Source organism: Lissotriton helveticus, chromosome 3_1, assembly GCF_964261635.1.
Source record: "Lissotriton helveticus chromosome 3_1, aLisHel1.1, whole genome shotgun sequence".
NCBI classification, from domain to species: Eukaryota; Metazoa; Chordata; class Amphibia; order Caudata; family Salamandridae; genus Lissotriton; species Lissotriton helveticus.
Window position 1 is genome coordinate 92,241,429 of NC_136061.1, and position 18,017 is coordinate 92,259,445.

Here is an 18,017-nt window from a genome sequence, read left to right on the forward strand (position 1 = left end):
AGCTATTGGCAGTATGAATGAGAACTTATCCAAGTACATTGATTATTTTCTCCAACCACATACGAAAGGCTTGCAATCTTATTTAAAAGACACCACAGACTTTTTAACTAAAGTGAGAACTGTTCATTGGAGTTCGGATTTTCTTTTTGTTGTAATGGATATTGAGTCGCTGTATACCAGCATACACCATAAACAAGGGATATCAGCTACTGAATTTTTTCTAGGTAAAAGGGATGTGAGCTTGAGAGATCATACCAAAAGGATTTTAGAAATGATTGACATCTGTCTATGTAACAATTTTTTTCAATTCCAGAATGAAATTTACCAACATCTACGCGGGGAGGCGAAGGGTTCGTGCTTCTCCCCCAGCTACTCATGTTTACATGTGGGCTAGTGGGAGGAGCACGTGCTCGGAGTCACCCACTGCCAGTACTCACCGTCACACCATCAGTACCCACCGTCCACTACTGGCGGTATATTGATGACGTTTGCATTATCTGGAAGGGAACTTGTGAGGAGGCAACTGCCTTTGTTAATGCCATTAATATTAATAATTTGAATCTTAAGTTTACTGCATCTATCACTAGTAACTCGGCAGAGTTTCTTGATGTACAACTATATATAGAAGCAGGCATTTTACACACGAAGTTACATAGAAAGTCCACAGCGGGCAACTCTATCTTACATGCCCGAAGTGCACATCCCAGGCATACCATTAAAAATATCCCTTATGGAGAATTCATTCAAATTCGTAGCGATGAAACAATATCTGATCTACACTTGGCTGAATCCATACAAAGATTTCTACAAAGAGGATACAACATGAAAGTCTTAAATGTAGCTCTGTCCAAAGCTAAGTCCAGAGACAGAGAGGACCTTTTTAAACCAAAGCTGAGGTACCTATTGATCCATCAGGGATCTATTCGGTCCGTCTTATTACCACCTTTTGTGCTCAGGCTAAAACTATGCGCCGGATTATTTATTCGGAATGGCCTATTGTACTGACGGACAATGTTTTAGGTCCTATCTTGCCCAACCAGCCAGCTATCACTTTTCGTCGGGCACCCTCAATGGGGGACGCCCTAGACAGATCTATACCAGAGGCTCAGCCTAAAAAAACTTGGTTATCCAAAATGGGTTTCTTTAAATGTACGTCCTGTCGCGCTTGTACGTTTGCTAAGAACAGTACACACTACAAATCTGCCTTTAGTGAGAAAGAAATTCCAATTCGGGAATATCTCACATGCAAATCCGAATATGTGGTATACAAGCTTAAGTGTACCTGTAATCTATCTTATATTGGCAGTACTAAGCTTCCAGTTAGCAAGCACATCTTACAACATATAAGAGCAATTGTCAATTCTGACAGTAATTACCCAGTTGCCAGACATTTTAAATCTATCCATGATAATAAACTCAAGGATTTTGAATATACGGTACTAGGTTCAGTCCCCAACCCCGGACAGGGTGGGAACCGAGACAAGTTGATGCGACAAAAAGAAACCCATTTCATCCTTTCATTAGATACTAGGGTACCAAATGGACTGAACATAAATGAGGATTTCCATAATTTTCTGTGATGTATTGGTGTTATTGTTCTTTGCCTTTCTTTCCAAACATAGATCATGACAGTTTTCAATAGTAGTCCTTTTCTGTCGTTTTTGAGCTTTTTTTTAGCATATAAAATAGTTTTCATGAGATAAATTTATGTTTTCAAGCATTTGACCTCTATGTCACTGTCTAAATTACTTTGCACGCTTTTTTTCCTAAACGTTACACATTTTTTGCACTGCATTTTCTTTTTGAATACTGTTTAGACTGCAAAATGATAAGATATTATGTCTATAAATTCATTTATGGTAACTATCAGATGTATATATGCACTTGCATTGTATTCTGATATTGGCTATGGATCAGATGTACACAGTTGAAGACCCTGCCGCGTCGGAAATTGAACCCTGGGCCCGGTCCGATCTCTGCTTCAGGGTCTGCCGCTTCTAACCAGTGAGCCACACTTCCCCACTGGGGAACAGGCCAACCAATGAATGGAGCAGTTAGAACGTTGTACGATGTACACCATGACCAGTCAATAGGACCAGGATCCTCCCTTGGTTGAGTTTGCCTACAACAACAGAATGCACTCTGCCACAGGCTACTCCCCTTTCTTTTGTCTTACAGGAATACATCCCAGTGCACTACCTCTAATAAATCGTAGCGGTTTGTCCTTAGTACCATGTGCGTCAGAACATACAGAAAACATACAAAAATTCTCTGTTATAGGACATAACGGTGGACTACAATGGTTGAATGCTGACCTCCTCCGTGGCTAAAAAGAGACAACCAGCTGCAAGAAGTCTTTTCCATGGAGTGCCCAGCTGACCAGTAGCAACTGGATCTGGACTGGACATTACTGTTGGCCTCTATTGGAGTGAGTTCTGGTCCCTAAGTGCTGCCTCTTAAGTCCTGGGATCTTTAGTAGTGACCCAGAGTGGCTGCAGCAGAATCCTGAAAATTTGGGCTTTAAACGACTCCGTCAGAACATAAAATCTTTGACTGGAACCTGGTTGGTGTATCCGAACTGTGCTCGTGGTCAGCCTGAAATTGCACCCAGGTTCTGGTCTACCTCGACAACCTGGTTTGTGTATCCAAAACACACTCCTTTGGGACCAGCTTGAAATTGCACCTAGCAACTGGGACCACAGAATATCAGTTTATATACCCTTGGCACAAGATTTGTATCAAATTTAGCGATTGTGTACACTTTCCTGAAATCAATACAAAATCTTAATGTAACACCTGATTTTGGCACCAAAACTTCCAGTGAACACATCTTGTTCTAAAGCTCTTCTTCTGACTTCGGGTATCCTATCAGGCCACTGACCAAGCACTACCTGTTACTATGTCCGGACAGATCATATAAGCCTTCCCTGGTTTTCCTGAAAAGAATCTGGGTATTCCCGCAACAGATTTATTAATTTGTGTTGTTGTGATTCACTTTAATTTCTCACCCAACACTAGGTCACTAAAGGTCATTATCCTCATCGGAGGTAACGCTATTCCTAATGTATTATTATAAGTTTATTTTCAGCGAAAGGAAGAAGGATTAACATCCTGTCACCCCAGTTTGAGTTCCTGAAGTTTGGTATGTTTATCATAATTTTCCTTCTGCTTCATTTGCCTGTCACTCAAATGTTTGTGTACTTGGTATCATGCATTATTCAGAGTGCTCTTCACACTAAGTGCATATTCCAGAATGTTATGGCTCATCTTCCTGATCTTCCAAGTCTTCCTGAACCATATCCAACAATGCCCTGGGTTCTTGTCCAACAACTAATTGGTATGGAGATAACCTTATTGACTCGAGAATGACAGTGAATGGCATACTTCACCAATGATAACATCCTGTCCCAATCTTTCAGGTTTTGTTATACCATTTTCATCAACAAGGATATAATAGTTTTGTTATATCTTTCAATTAAACCATCTGTTTGAGGATATGCAAATCTGATGGACACCTTATAACTGACATATGTCTCATGAGGCAGGATGTAATTGAGGTGTCCTGATCTGTCAAACTTTCTTGGGAAAACCTTCTCTTGCAAAAAAAGAGCTCATGGGGCCACCATTGGTGCGGTCTTATGCTGGACAAATAATTGCCTCTGGATATCTAGTAGAATAGTCTACTAAGACTAGAAAATATTGGTTGCCTTTGGAGGATGAGGTTAGTGGGCCTACCAGATCCATCCCCACTCATGTAAAATGAGTGTCTATCACTGGTAGGAGCTGAAGGTGAGGTTTTTTCATGATTTAGATTACACCATTGAAATTTACTACATTGTCGAGGGTTTTTCTGATATCTGAAAATACCACAGGTCAGCAAAAGTTTTCCAGTATATAATACTCCGTTTTGGCCAGACTTTAATGCCGTCCCCATACTTGGTTATGGGTTAAACATAATACTTGCTCTCTGAACGGTAGACAAATCATTAGTTACTTCATATCACCCCTATCACTGATTATATATAGCAATTCATTAGTTATTAGGAAATATACTCCTTCCTTCTCAGGATCAACGGTGTCAACCACCTGCTGCAAGGTATGTTTCAGGGAAAAATATTCTCTCTGCTTAACTCTGGAACACCTGTGTGGCTCCCATCTGGTTTCTGTAGATAACAAAGAGCAATTAGTGGGGTCTGATGAGCCTGTAGCAAATACAGGCCCTGCCCGCCCTACTTAGCCTGCCTTTTCTCTTGCTTAGAGCCTCACACAACCAGTCGCATTTCCCCTCTACTTTTAGTTGTTCTTGATGAATTGTCTGTTCTTATTGTTAAATATTCTGGGAGAGTAGAGATCACTCCTACCCTCAATTGGAAACTTTGTTGTTCTATTGACAAAGAAATGACAACTATTTTAATCATCTTGGTATGTATCCCCATGTACACAGGTGATTTGTATTCCTCCCTTTCCTCGATAAACTCTAGTCGTATCCACTTGGATTTCACCGCAGAGAAATTATATCCTGTATCTAGCAGCACCTTTACTAGTAGTCCTCCCAAAAGTTCTACTTGGGTATACCCTGTCGAGGCTTCACCCACACACAATATCCGTGCCTTCGAAATCCCGATGTCCATAGGTTCAAGATTTTGTTCTTTGTGTGGACAGACTCCAGTTATGTGACCCCGTTCTATGCAATTAAAACATTGGGGACCCATTGTCATAAAACATTCTCCTGTCCAGACAGAACGCGAGGTGTCTATGATAAGCAAATGCAAGATCAATAGCATTCCTCAGAGACACCCCCGAGTGTTGTTTGATTCAGGTTTAAGTACCAGGGAGTAAAGTGTCCACACATATATCAAAATAGATGTTTTCCGCTTGCAGCCCCCTCCACCCCCCCCAAGAGTAATGGAGAAATGTATTGGCACTGTTGTTCTAGAGACCATAACACATTTGTGGTTACCCTTTTAAAGCTGACAAAAAAGAAATAAGGGTTTTCCCAAGCATTATATTTTTGTAGCACTGAGCACAGTACATTAGGATGCACCCTGGCACTGGCCATATTATCCATTAATATTAACACCATCAATGCTACAGGGATTAATCCTCCATGCTGATGATCGATGAATCCCATTGTTCATGACGAGCTCAGCTCGTCATGAGCACACAAGCAGTGTACTGCATGACGAGCTGAGCTCGTCATGAGCATGGAAGGGGTTAAGATAGCAGAGTCTTGGAATTGCTGATTGCTAGAAATGAGGACTGCCTGATCTCTCAGAGCTGCCTGGAAGGTTTCCTTGTTCTTCTGGGTAACTTGTGTATTTAGTTCCACTATTTGAAGGTATCTCTAGCCTTCGGATAATTGCGGTGTCCCAAATTTTCAAAATAATTGGCTGGGACAAGTTGCAAAATCCCATTTCTGACACTAAGTGTCACAGCCAATTACCAGATAACGAGAGATCTGAAATAAAGTTGCTTTATTTAGTAACTCCTAGGTTCCTAAAATAGGCCCAGTAGGGTTATCCCCTGTCCTCAATCCCTTCTGGTTGAAGTCTCAACTCTATTCGTTGTCCCACCGGTTAGGGGCAGTCTTTGGGCACTTACTGGTCCTTCTGCTGACCAATGGCCTCCAGCAGCTGGGTGTTTCCCCAATCTTTACCTCTGGAAAAGCAAACAGCACAGTGTACTTTGTGGGATCCTAAATTGCTGCCATCCGCTCCACCGAACCAGAGGGAACCTATCTCCACCCACAATCTAGTTGTTTGTTGCGCGACCCCCTTCCTATTTTTGCCAATCATGCAAGTCTGTCTACGTACGAATACAATTCACCCCTAAGTGCCTCTTCAGGGCCCCTTTGTGCCTGAATCCTCAGTGTGTCCCTGTACTCCGTTTTAGTGCCCTAGCATCCCCTAGCTGCTCACCAGCCACCCAGGACTTGCCTGAGGCTACGGATGTATGTCATTACCACGCATGCTTTCACTACGCATGCCTTTACCACGCAACTTTTACAACGCAAGTCATTACAACGACTTGCGTTGGGGGCTGCTGGATAGTGAATAGTTTAATTTACTATTCCAACTCCAGTCCCCGTGGATAGTAGGGAAGGTTTTGGATAGTAAATTAGCTATTCCCTATCCTAGAGCGCCCCCCAGCGCAAGTCGTTGTAACGACTTTCGTTGTAAAAGTTGCGTGGTAAAGGAACTGCGTTGTAAAAGTTGCGTTGTAAACGCTGTTTACCGAGGCTACAGTTCCGCATTGGGTTCCGTTTAGGGGCCACAGCGCCCCTCTACTCCTGGGGCTGTTCACAGATTTTTCTCCACTTGGCTCCATCTCCTGTGGTTGTACTAATTCTGTTGTAGCAGCTCTTCCACTGCCGAACTTTGTCTCCTGGCGTCCCTGCACTCACTTGCTCTCCCCCACAGTCCTATCTCACTGTAGACGACGTTCTTTGCTTCTTCTACATTCATATCCGTCTGTCGTCACGTCACTTCATTTCCTATATATTTGCAATAGTTGACTGTCCTTTTAATTTACTTTTGCAGTGGATCAGAGCTGTGGAACACATTGTTAATGAAACTGGATATATAATACACATTGCTATCAGTTTCTTAAAAATGTAATCAAAACAACTTTGAAAGATCTTACATTAATGGATATATTACTGGTATTTTCCAGCCTCCAAAAGCCCCCCGGCCTGTGCGCCACGACGAAGCGAAATAGATTTGGCTGTTGTTCACTGATGAAAAAAACCAAGAATAAAAACCTGTTATCACTATAAAACTACCAAAGAAATAATATAAGATTACAAGATTAAGATGTATTACATAAAACATTTTATTGTAAACATCTCCCAAATCCTGAACAACTCTATTATTATTATTATTATTATTACCTAGTTTTGCTGTGAGTGGTGGGGGTCATGCCCTCAGGGGATATGCGTACGCTTTTTAATTATCAACCAATACGGCTCTATTAGAGTACTTGGATCTGAGGATCACGGTTCTTTCATGTCAATCATTAGACACTGAATTAAACAGAAACAGTTTTTTTCTGGGGTGCACTGTTCACAAGCCCAATCTGGTGCTGCATTGTTTTAAAAAAAAAAATTCAAGTCATAGAATGCATGAAAGCAATGCTATACATCAGTAAAGAATAACTGTTCAATGTCTCACCATGCATGCTCAAAGGCACACTGAGCATCCATTTGCATGTACACTCTTTACACACCCTTTTTACACCAGTACTCAATATGATTCGGGTGATTTTTTAACTTACTTCCTAGTGCTTGTCCTTTTGAAAAGAACACTTTTTAAAGGTCTTTCCGTTCAATAACTTTATTGATCGGGTTATGCACACAACAATAAACCACACTGAGACTATTGATATCAAATTACAGATTGCCAACGATTTTGACTGGTGATGTTCTCTAACCTTAATTAGTTAATTTTTGTGATATTTTGTGAAAACTAATATAAATACAATATACAGTATGTATATACATATATATATATTTGCAGTGTTCCCCTGATGAAGGTGCCCACACCGAAATTCATTGGGAAATATTGGATACCTTGTTGAAGAATTGAAAATTGGAACATTGGATTTTGTTTAATATAAACTGCATATACGGTGTTGATGCAATTTCACTGTCAAAAGGAGTCTTTGTAGTTTTCTTTTTTTATGTGTTTTATTGTTTTGCACACATATACAATAAAGTCTGGTGCCGTCAATTCATGTTTAATGGCACAATGTGGTAGATGTAAAAATGGTGAGACATTCAACAGTTATTCTTTATTGATGTATAGCATTGCTTTCATGCATTCTATGAATTGAAAACATTTTTTGAAAACAATTACAGCACCAGATTGGGCTTGTGAACAGTGCACCCCAGCAAAAAACAGTTTCTGTTTAATTCTGTGTATGATATTTTGACCAGACAGGGGCTAGTCAGGTTTGTCTGGGGTTAGCACCATTTGACTGATGTTTGCAAAAAACTGTAAAATATTGTTTGAACCAACCAAGAACTTTTAGAATACTTTATAGGTGCGCAGGTTACCTTCTTATTGGTTTTAATCATCAGACACTGCCAGTAGACCCTTTAACTGGTCAAACATCAGATGCCACCAGTAAACCCTTTAATTGGTCACACATCAGTTGATTACCTGTAAGCTCTTTACTAAGTAGTAATAAAGATGGACTATGTTTCAGTGTAGCTAACAGCTCATGTGATTATTTTGGATCCAATATTTACTGGACAACAATCCTGAGATATTATAAATGGAGTAACACTTTCTGGAAAACTATTTTTTGGCTTTAACATCAGTTAAAGTTTGATCCAAATCCAATGTAGTTTTATACTTTACCACCAGATGGCAATGCTGCATCATCTACCCAGTTGTGATGATTCATTTACCCACTACCTCTTAATTGTTTTAGGTCTCGCCTACGTAGGGCGCATGCGCTGCCTAGGAGACCTTTAGCCGTCGCTCTGCAATTTTTACAAGCACATACTCGTGCTTGTTGTGGCATCCACCTGGCGGGAGTGAGCAGGGGCACGCTACAAGCACGAGTATGTGCTTCTAAAAAGAGCAGGCAGCGTATGCACGCACTCACCACTCCAGGGCATTGTTGACTTTTTTCATCCCAATTAACCCGTTGCGTGCTCGCGCCGGCCGTTGGGGTGCTGCGCACGACCAACGGCCGACCCAGCCCCGCCCACTGCATGGAACGCCCACACCACGGCAGAAGGTCCACAGCGGTAAACAGGTTAAAGCCCTGACCGTGCTACAAAGTAAACGACTTGCTAGGCGTCCACCGGTATCCGCAGTAGCATAACACATCCCTTTGCGACATTCCTACAGTGACAGCAAAACGCGCTCTTATGTGATGAGAGAAAGCGACTTTTCGTATCTCCCTCGTATGACCAAGTTTAGCGGCCACGACTAATAGGACAGTGCCTGCTTGAGAAAGCTGTACGTCTGTATTTGTTTTGCTCAAGCAAAGCAAGTTGCCTCCGCCCCCTTTTTCCGTTTCAGAGCTTCCACCAGTGGCATGTACTTTACTATCGCCAGTTCTCTAATATTTGTAGTTCGGTTTGTTGGTGAAAACTTGTTTTGTTAGGTTAAGTCAATCAGTCCTAACAGTGCAGTGTTGCATTTCACGTTTTTCTCTTTTCACTATTATACGTCAGAGTATCATTATTTGTGCACATGAATCAGTGTCATTCAATTTTTGTACGTGTGTGTAAATGGCGTGTAGGTAAAACGACTTCACTTTTGGGGACAAATGCATTCATTTATACTCCTGGGTCATCCTCAGTCGTTTAACCACCTCTAGGGAGTACTAGCGTTTTACTAAAACCTTGCAATAGCTCTGTGAATCTTGACTATGTTGCTTTATGTTTTCGCAAATCCACCATAGCTGCCTTTGCTGGGTCACTGTCCTCTGAGAGGCCATGTAATGGGATGTATGGGTGGCGTAGTACGTAGCCTTAAATTATGATAAAAACGTGTTGGAGATGTGAAAATGTAAGGTAGTACATTGTACAGGCAGTTATTACACTACACATTTCCTTTTTTGCACCTTTCTTTACAGGGCACATATTTACAATTTGATAAAGCGAGAGAGATAAAGTGCTTCCCCAGAGTCTCACTTTGTTAGGTCAAGTGCCAAAGACGTGACTTGAATCCCGGCCTCCCGATCCCACTTTTAGCTCGGGCCACTCACTTTCAATGGGTCATCACAGCAACCGAGAAACCCTGGACCTGTTTGTATCTGCCTCGCGATTAAGACTTCTCTCTGTACCCCACCCGCAATGGGCGATGCCCGGCTCTTGGACAGATACAGTTCGGAGTTCCACACGCAGGTCTTACTACCCTTCGGTGTCCCATTCTTCAAAAGTTAATTGAGTCCTGTTGCTCTCCGCGTCTTACCTCCAGAGTGAGAATATGCTCATAGGGCTGGATTTATACGGGCTTTGTTCTGATAGTAAACATTTTTTTAGTGTTAAGCCGGTCTAAAGACAGGAAAAGACTATCGTAAATAAATACATCAGTTCTCGTCTTAAGCCAGGAAAAATTTACAGACTTGTTAAAGTGTTTTTCCTGAATTAAGCTGCTTAATGATGGAAGAGTTGTTTGTGAATCAAGTCAATGTCTTTCTGCGTAGAATTGCGGCCCTGCTTTCGTGCCCCAGGGGATCAGCCTCTGGCTACCTTCGAGTCAGTACTCTGAAAATAAACTCTACATATATTATCACTCACAGATCGGAGTGGCCGATGCCCGTGGGCCTAGAATTAAAAGGAAGTGGGTTCACGGCTAGACTGCTGAACTTGGAGCTGGGAAACCAAGGTGCGTGCCTCTGGGTCGACTCCACATCCTGTGATACTGGGCAAATCACTTAATCTCCCCGTGCCTACCAAAGCAAGCATTGGCATAGCCAATAGGTCTCACCTTCTGCCCTTGCGCTGCCTGCAGTTCCCACCCCTGCAATGCCTGTGGTCCCCGCTCCTGCGATGCTTCCGGTCTCCAACCCTGAGCTGCCTACAGGCCCCGACCCTGCACTGCCTACAGTGCCCACCCCCACCGCTGCATTCCCTGTCCCTGCGCTGCCTGCTGCCCCTGTAACTGTGCTCCCTGCTGCCCCTGCGCTGCCTGCAGTCGCTGCCCCTGTGCTGCCCCTGCGCTGCCTGTTCCATGTTCTTGCCCGGCTCCCAGGACTACTAGGACCACTTACCAGGACCTCAAATGGAGGCTGCTGCATGGCCACGCCGTGGATACACGCATCGGGCACTCCGCCAATGTACATCTGCTTCGACCCCTGGCCCTTCAGTCATCCTACGGTACACTGCCAAGGAACTCCTGAACCTGGATGCCGGACGCCAGATGCCAAAACAGCTGCATCTATTCCTCCCCACGATCCACCAAAAGACCCTTCACCTGCGACACGACCACTTCTCCTGTGACACAACCTATGAAAGAACCCTCACCACTCCTACCTACAACACGAAGAATAACCCCGCAACCGCTCAATTGTATCCTGCTCAATGCGTTCTCACTGCAGACACACCACAGAAATCTGGGACACCATCACCACCCTCTCTATGGACGTTGCCTTCATCAGTGAAACGTGGCTTAGCACCTCCTCGAACCCCATCACCATCGCCATTTCCGAAGGCTGCAAGATGATTTCCTGAGACAGCGCCAACAGACAAAGTAGAGGCATTGCCATCATCTTAAAAAAAAAACAATCAGATGCACCATCACCAACGACTACCCCACATTTCTCATGGAACACCTTAACTTCCTACTATAAACTGACGTGAAGACCACAATAAGAGGCACCCTCGAATACAGATCCCAAGCAACATTCTACGACACCACCTCCAACCTCATCGCTCCCTGAGCGATCGATTCTCACCACTACATTGTTCTAGGCATCCGCAACTTCCACAGATGAACCTGACCACCAGCCTCACCCAAATGGTCACTGAACCCACACAGACACCATCCAATTTTCATCTCTAGTGACAGAATCAAATTTAGCCACACCACAGAACTCACCTGGACCGACCACGCCATTGTACACTTCACCATCACCAACTCCCAACATACCATTACCAGGCATCAGATCTCCTCCCACTGCAGCTGGAGCAAGGTCATCGAAACTTAGTGGTCATCGGCCCTCACCACTTCTCAACCCAAGGCCTCAACAGACCTCGACCAAGCTATCCTGAACTTTGCCGCACAGATCATCAATAGCCCCACTGAAACCTAAAAAATCCAACATGACCTCCAAACATGGCAGCTGGTACACCCTGGAAGTAAGGACCACCTTGCGCAACTGCCGCTAACTGGAAAAACAATGGCTCGCCCACCTTGAACCCTGCAGACAGAGCAGCTCACAAAACAACCCACAGCAACTATCACCAGCACGTCAAAGAAGCCAATAAAGCAACCATCACTACGGGCATCGACTGCAAGGCCAACCACACAAAGGATCTCTTCAAATTAGTCCAAGAATTCTCCCACCTGACCACCATAGAGAACACATCCACCCCTCCCACGACCTCTGCGACACACTCTTGGACTAACTCTACAGCAGGATCACCAACATCTACAAACATTTCAACCTCCAGCCAACCACCCCCAAACCCAGCGACCTCAACTAACCAGCGAACACCAGCCAAACGATTACCAACTGGTGACCGCTCACCGCCCTGACCACCTCAGCCATCACGTCTTCCATCCACTCTGGTGGGCCACTGACCTTAACCCCACCATCTCTGCAGCATCAGAAAGACCGTTACTCAGGCCCTCGTGAACAGCCCCCTCGACTATGACGACACCCTCTACAGCTGCATCTCCACCCAGCTTCTCAGAAGACTCCAGACTACACAGAATGTGGCAGCCAGACTCATCCTGGACCTCCCATCTCCCCCCCACCTGAGAGACCGCTGCTGCCTTCCCATCCAGAGAAGATGCCAGGTCAAGATCTGCAAGACTACAAAACCCTCCATGATCTAGGACCAGACTACCTCAACCATCGACTGTACTTCCACCAACCCTCCAGACCCGGCGCTATTTTTCACTTGCATACACACCATGTATATGTCCCAACGGTGGCCGCTCCTTCTCCATTATCGCTGCCAAAACCTGGAACAACCTTCCCCTCCAGCTCCGTACAACCCCCTCACTGGCAGACTTCAGAAAGAGACTCAAGACCTGGTTCTTCGACGGCGACACAGTACCCACATATCCCTAGGGATGACAGTATTGTGCTTTACAAATTTGGTCTGATTTATAGATTACTAACCCCAGTCATTTACGTCAATAAATAATCTTGCCCCCAGCTATGTTGCCGACACTATGACAGTACTCACCATCACTTAACCTCCACTAAACGCAACCACTAAACCACCATACGCTTCATCAAACTTTTGAGACTTTTACCTGCAACACCATGCAATGTGCCTCAATTTCATTCCAGAACTACAAAATCGCACCAAGGAGTGCTTATTACAAAAAATGATGGACACTGGATGAATACCTTCTCATTCTTGCCATTACCACCTTTCTCCTGGTTTGTGCGCCTGCCTTTGTTTTTCCTCTGTCCTCATCTTAGGTAACTAGCTTAGTGAGAAAAAACTAAATTTTGCGTTGCTTCCTATGAATTAAGCTAATTTTACCAGGAGGAAAACAGGCTAAACTACACCCGACAGGATAAAATCAATGCAAGGAAATGCATATTATCAACAGCAATGTACACATTTCTGAAACCTTGTGCACTGTAAATGGCATTTTGTTACAAAATGGCCCTTTATTATGAGTGACAACAACCAACTTAACAAGTATTGCTGATGGAGCAAGGTTTCACATATACAGAAACTTGCTTGTACTCATCCCTCTCTAAATAACCTGTAATCTATTAACCAACATGTTTTGTTCATTAACATCTGCAATACACGACATTTCTAGTATCTATGGGAAGCTTGACAATGTGCTTTTACTAACAATAACTCAAATGTATTAAAATGGCCGCCGAAAACGCGGGAAACCTTCTGGGCATGCGTCTGTCACATCTACGTGGCATGACGTACCTCTCTGCTTTGGTGGGAAATCTTTGCTTCTGCGCACTAGTGCCAGAAATGGCTGCTTAAAATTTCACATGCTAATGCTTATGCTGCAGCTTGTACTAAGTTTGTTAGTTCTGCTTAACTATTAATGCACAAGTTAAAATAAAATAGGGTTAGCGTAGAGATAAGTGGTATACAGTGCATTAATTTATTTTTGTATTCTAATAGGTTTCTTTTTGACTTTGCTACTAGCTCGTACTTTGGGCCTGTACATTGTCACATCCTCCATCTTGGACGAGGCTGCGCACGCGCACGCGCACTCTGACTCTGAAATTGCTGAAGCATTGGCATTGAACCTCGGCCAAGAAGCATCTTACCCACGATGTCTATGAGAAAGTGCCCTTTTGACCTCTTGAGAAACTGAAATTATATAAATTGTATCAAACTTGTTGAACAGTATAGTTGGGCGGAATAAAATCATGGTAAAGTAAATTGTGGGTGGGGATTCAATCAATATGAATCGAACTGAAATTACATCATCTTAGTATGGTGTGATGACGTCTCCTTGTCTTTCCAACCAATCACTGAAGGGGAACACATAGATTTGGAACATTTAGGGATGGTACATTGCCCTCGAAATGGTATAACTAAGGTAGGTTTAGATAGAGAAATTGTCCAACTTTTCCGAATAGCCGACCTGTCACTGACCCCAAAGCATGCTATAGACCGAGAACAGAGCACGGCTGAGCACTCTGTCAGAAGAATCAATTACCCAATCAGGGTACTAATTGGCTTTCCTAGAGAGAGAGGTGTGATGCTGGCATTGCACTTAGCTGAGGTCACCTGTCCTGATCTTCACCTGTCTTGTCCCGTGGGCACCTGATTAGCCGGGAGCCTGGTCCTGGTCGTTTTTGTCCCAGCCCATGGCCAGGATTGGTCATTGCACCATTCTAGGTAAATATAATCCATGTGGCATGTCCTTGTGCTATATTCCTTTTCTCACCCTTCCCAGTTACCAATGTCTAACAGTGTTACTGTGATTTCTTACAAACTTTATGTCCTACTGGTTATATTCTTGTTTGTAAATTTTATGGTCACGAGATTGTGGCCTTTATTCATTTGACTCAGAAAATCGCTCATAGATAAAGGTTTAAAAACTTTCCCTGAGTCTGTGGTTATTATAGAAAACGTAAATGTGTTTAAATACTGCCTGTTTATTCTAACTCTGATTCACTAGACCTATAATAAGGTGACAAGTAAGTCATGGTTTACAGGTATAGGTCCTAAATCGAACCTCTGGGTAAACTGATAGGCTGACTAAATTTAGTAATTGGTTAGGCAGAACTGCTAGTTCAAAGTGTGAATGTTGTATGGGCCCCAGGTGAGTATGGTAAACTGACCTAGTAGGTCCCTGCGTGCTCTGTCAGTCTACTTTTCTTGGTAGGAGAGCTATGGTTAGGGATTAGTTAAAAATAGGTAGTTAGTTGTGTATTGACTATTGATTATTGATTGATTTTATGTGTTAACCAAAACTGCTTGTGTTGTTAAATGTTGTCTGGAATATCCCGGGATAAAGAAAGCAGTTGATAAATTGAAGTCACACTGCAGTGAGGTTACTTGCCTTGAGGAATAGGTGCGTAAAGTTAAGTAAAACTTGAAGCACTAGTTAGGGTTTATTTTTTCCTAGAATAAATGTAGATGTGATTGGTAGCAAAAGAGTTCACTGGTGAAACTTTGGTCGTATATCACCTAGAAAGGGTAATTCTGAAGGAGTAGCAGGTTCTTTTTGCTTAAGTGAAGAGTAAACGGAAGGTTGTTTTACTCGCAGTGCATGGAGAATAGACGGAATTAGGTTTACTCATTATGAAATAAATTGTCTTTCCTTTTTAGTTAATCAGGCACAGTAGCGAATGTTTTATGTTGTTATTTAATGAAATGTAAAGAAATTGAATTGTTGTATTACCTTGCAAAGGAGTTAGTCGGTCGCGGGTGCTGCACGGACATCAGGGAGCCGCGCTGGGATTGGTAGAAACAGCGGGTGTCTAGCCATGAAACAAAATTGTAAAGGAGGGGTGAGTGCAGAGAGTGAGATTCACGTCACAGAAAAACAGCGCAATCATTGGTTAACGCTGTTTGTAAGTCTAAACCTCATTGGTCATTAAAATTAAGAGACGCGTTGGTATTGGAGAAATATTGCTGAAAAATAAACATATCTGAATTTGTTGAATTTATTGACATTTCGTACAAAATTTAAATAGCGGTATATGTGGCATTTAGATCCAGCATTTACAGGAAATCGTCCTGATAGAAAATATTTAGGATTTGCAGGAGAACAACAAAGTAGAGGAAGACCTTATATCATGTACGGAGAAAAGAGAAATATGTCACTTTTCAAATAAATATAGAATTATTTCAAAAAAGACAAAGTTATTAAAACTAGAGAAGAGATTATTATTCCACCACCTAATACGCCCGCATCCAACATGATGGTAGAAAGGGGCTACCACACATGTGTGGTTAGAGAACTGGATAGAATACACTAAGGAAGACGGTATTTTGGCATTTCCAGAACATGGTACCTTCAATGGTAGAATTTTGTATAACTTAAGAAATTGCATGAATAAATTAGATCCCAGACCTAGATTAATGCAGTATGAAGCATTGGAAGAATGGGAGAAAGAGGCATTTGTGAAAGACAGATCAAGAAGTGACAGGAATTGGAGTAAGTTTTATCCCAGATTTCCAAAAGAGACAAGAGATAAGCAAATGAAAAGGTGGAGACAGTCCATGCTATTGGAAGGCTTATATCCTGTTTTTACCACAGAAGAACCCTCAGGAAGTAAAAGTACAGGGAAAACGAGAAATGTAATGACTAGTGGTAATTCGGATGATGATTATTTAGATGACTTGTAATGAAAAATCCACCACCTCACACCAAGAAGAAACTCAGAGTTACTCCTAGTGCCACGTATTTACAACCACCTTTGGTTCCGGAGGTTATACATGAAACCTCATTAGAACCCACCTGCCTTCCCACTTACAGAGGTTTTTCTTTCCCACCGTTGTATAGACAGAAGGGATAGTTAGCTCGCTGGTCATGTTTTCCGACCAGACCCCCTCCCTTATTGCAGATGAAGATAACCGATGCATCATACAGCTAGCAAGGAACGACCCCCTTTCAGGACACATGGCGCCTGCCGACTGCTGAGCTGCGACAACGTCCAGGGACTGCGGTAAGGTGCAGGCTCGCACCGAACCCTCGCTCTCACTAGGCCATGACCGGGATACGCCACACAACTGTCACTGTCCCCCGTCCTTTATTTAGCGACCTCCTATTCACAACACTGGAGAGACGCATACATACCACACTCACGGATATCCTGGTCTCCATACACAACGGCTGCAAGCCAGCCACACCACGCTTAACCGTCTGCTCCTATGCCTCAGTGAGCTATACCACAACACGTTTTACCACATCCGCGTCGGCATTATGCACACCCACCTGACCCACCACCCATCGATAGCTCCCCCACTATTGCCTAACCACACCGGATTCCAGGATCCTCAGTGGGGATTTGAGCGCTGAGCATAACAGTACTAATGCTTGACTAAACCTGCAATGTTTATGTTAATAATTAAAGATAAAATACAGACCTATCGTTTATACAACTGCCTACCAGAATGTTACACATGCATGTCCATGGATATCGCCGCCGGACCCCCGGGTTGCCGGCTAAATGGCTGTGTCATTTAATTAAGGATCAACGAGACTGTATATGGCCTGACCGGCCCTTGCACACCACGAAAATGTACACTGTATGTTAAAAATGTTGTGCACAATAAAGGTCTTCCAAAAACAAAAACAAAAAAAACAAAAAAATGAAACCTCTTTAGAAAAGATACTTCAGGAGAGAGAAAAAGAAGCTTTAAATAAACAACGTAGTGAATTAATACAGAACATTTCCCAATTAAATACAAGTCCTGAAGCCCTGACAATACCTGTATCTATAGGTCCCGTATTTCCTTTGTATGGAGATAAGCAAGCTAGTCCTAAAGCTCCCGTTCTGACCACACCCATAGTTCAGCCACGAAAAGAAACCCTAATAGTTGATGATCAAGCAAGTGAATGCGAGTCAGTAATTTCCTTAATGGATTTACCTATACGAGAACCAGTAAGTGACTTGATCAGAAAAATTACACCCCCATGTTCAAAAGAGGTACAGATGGAGACATCCTCAGGAACAAGGCATGCAACTGTAGTAAGTCCAGAAGATTTAGATAGATGGACTCGAAACATAGAGAAGCCCAAATCACAGTCAAAGGTATTGGGCATATTCAAATTGAGGGTGGAATTAGAAGAAATGGTAGCAGGAAATGTGGGACTGGACAGACTGAACTCATTTGATGAAGACGAATTATTGTTTATATGCAGAAGTATTACTCGCAA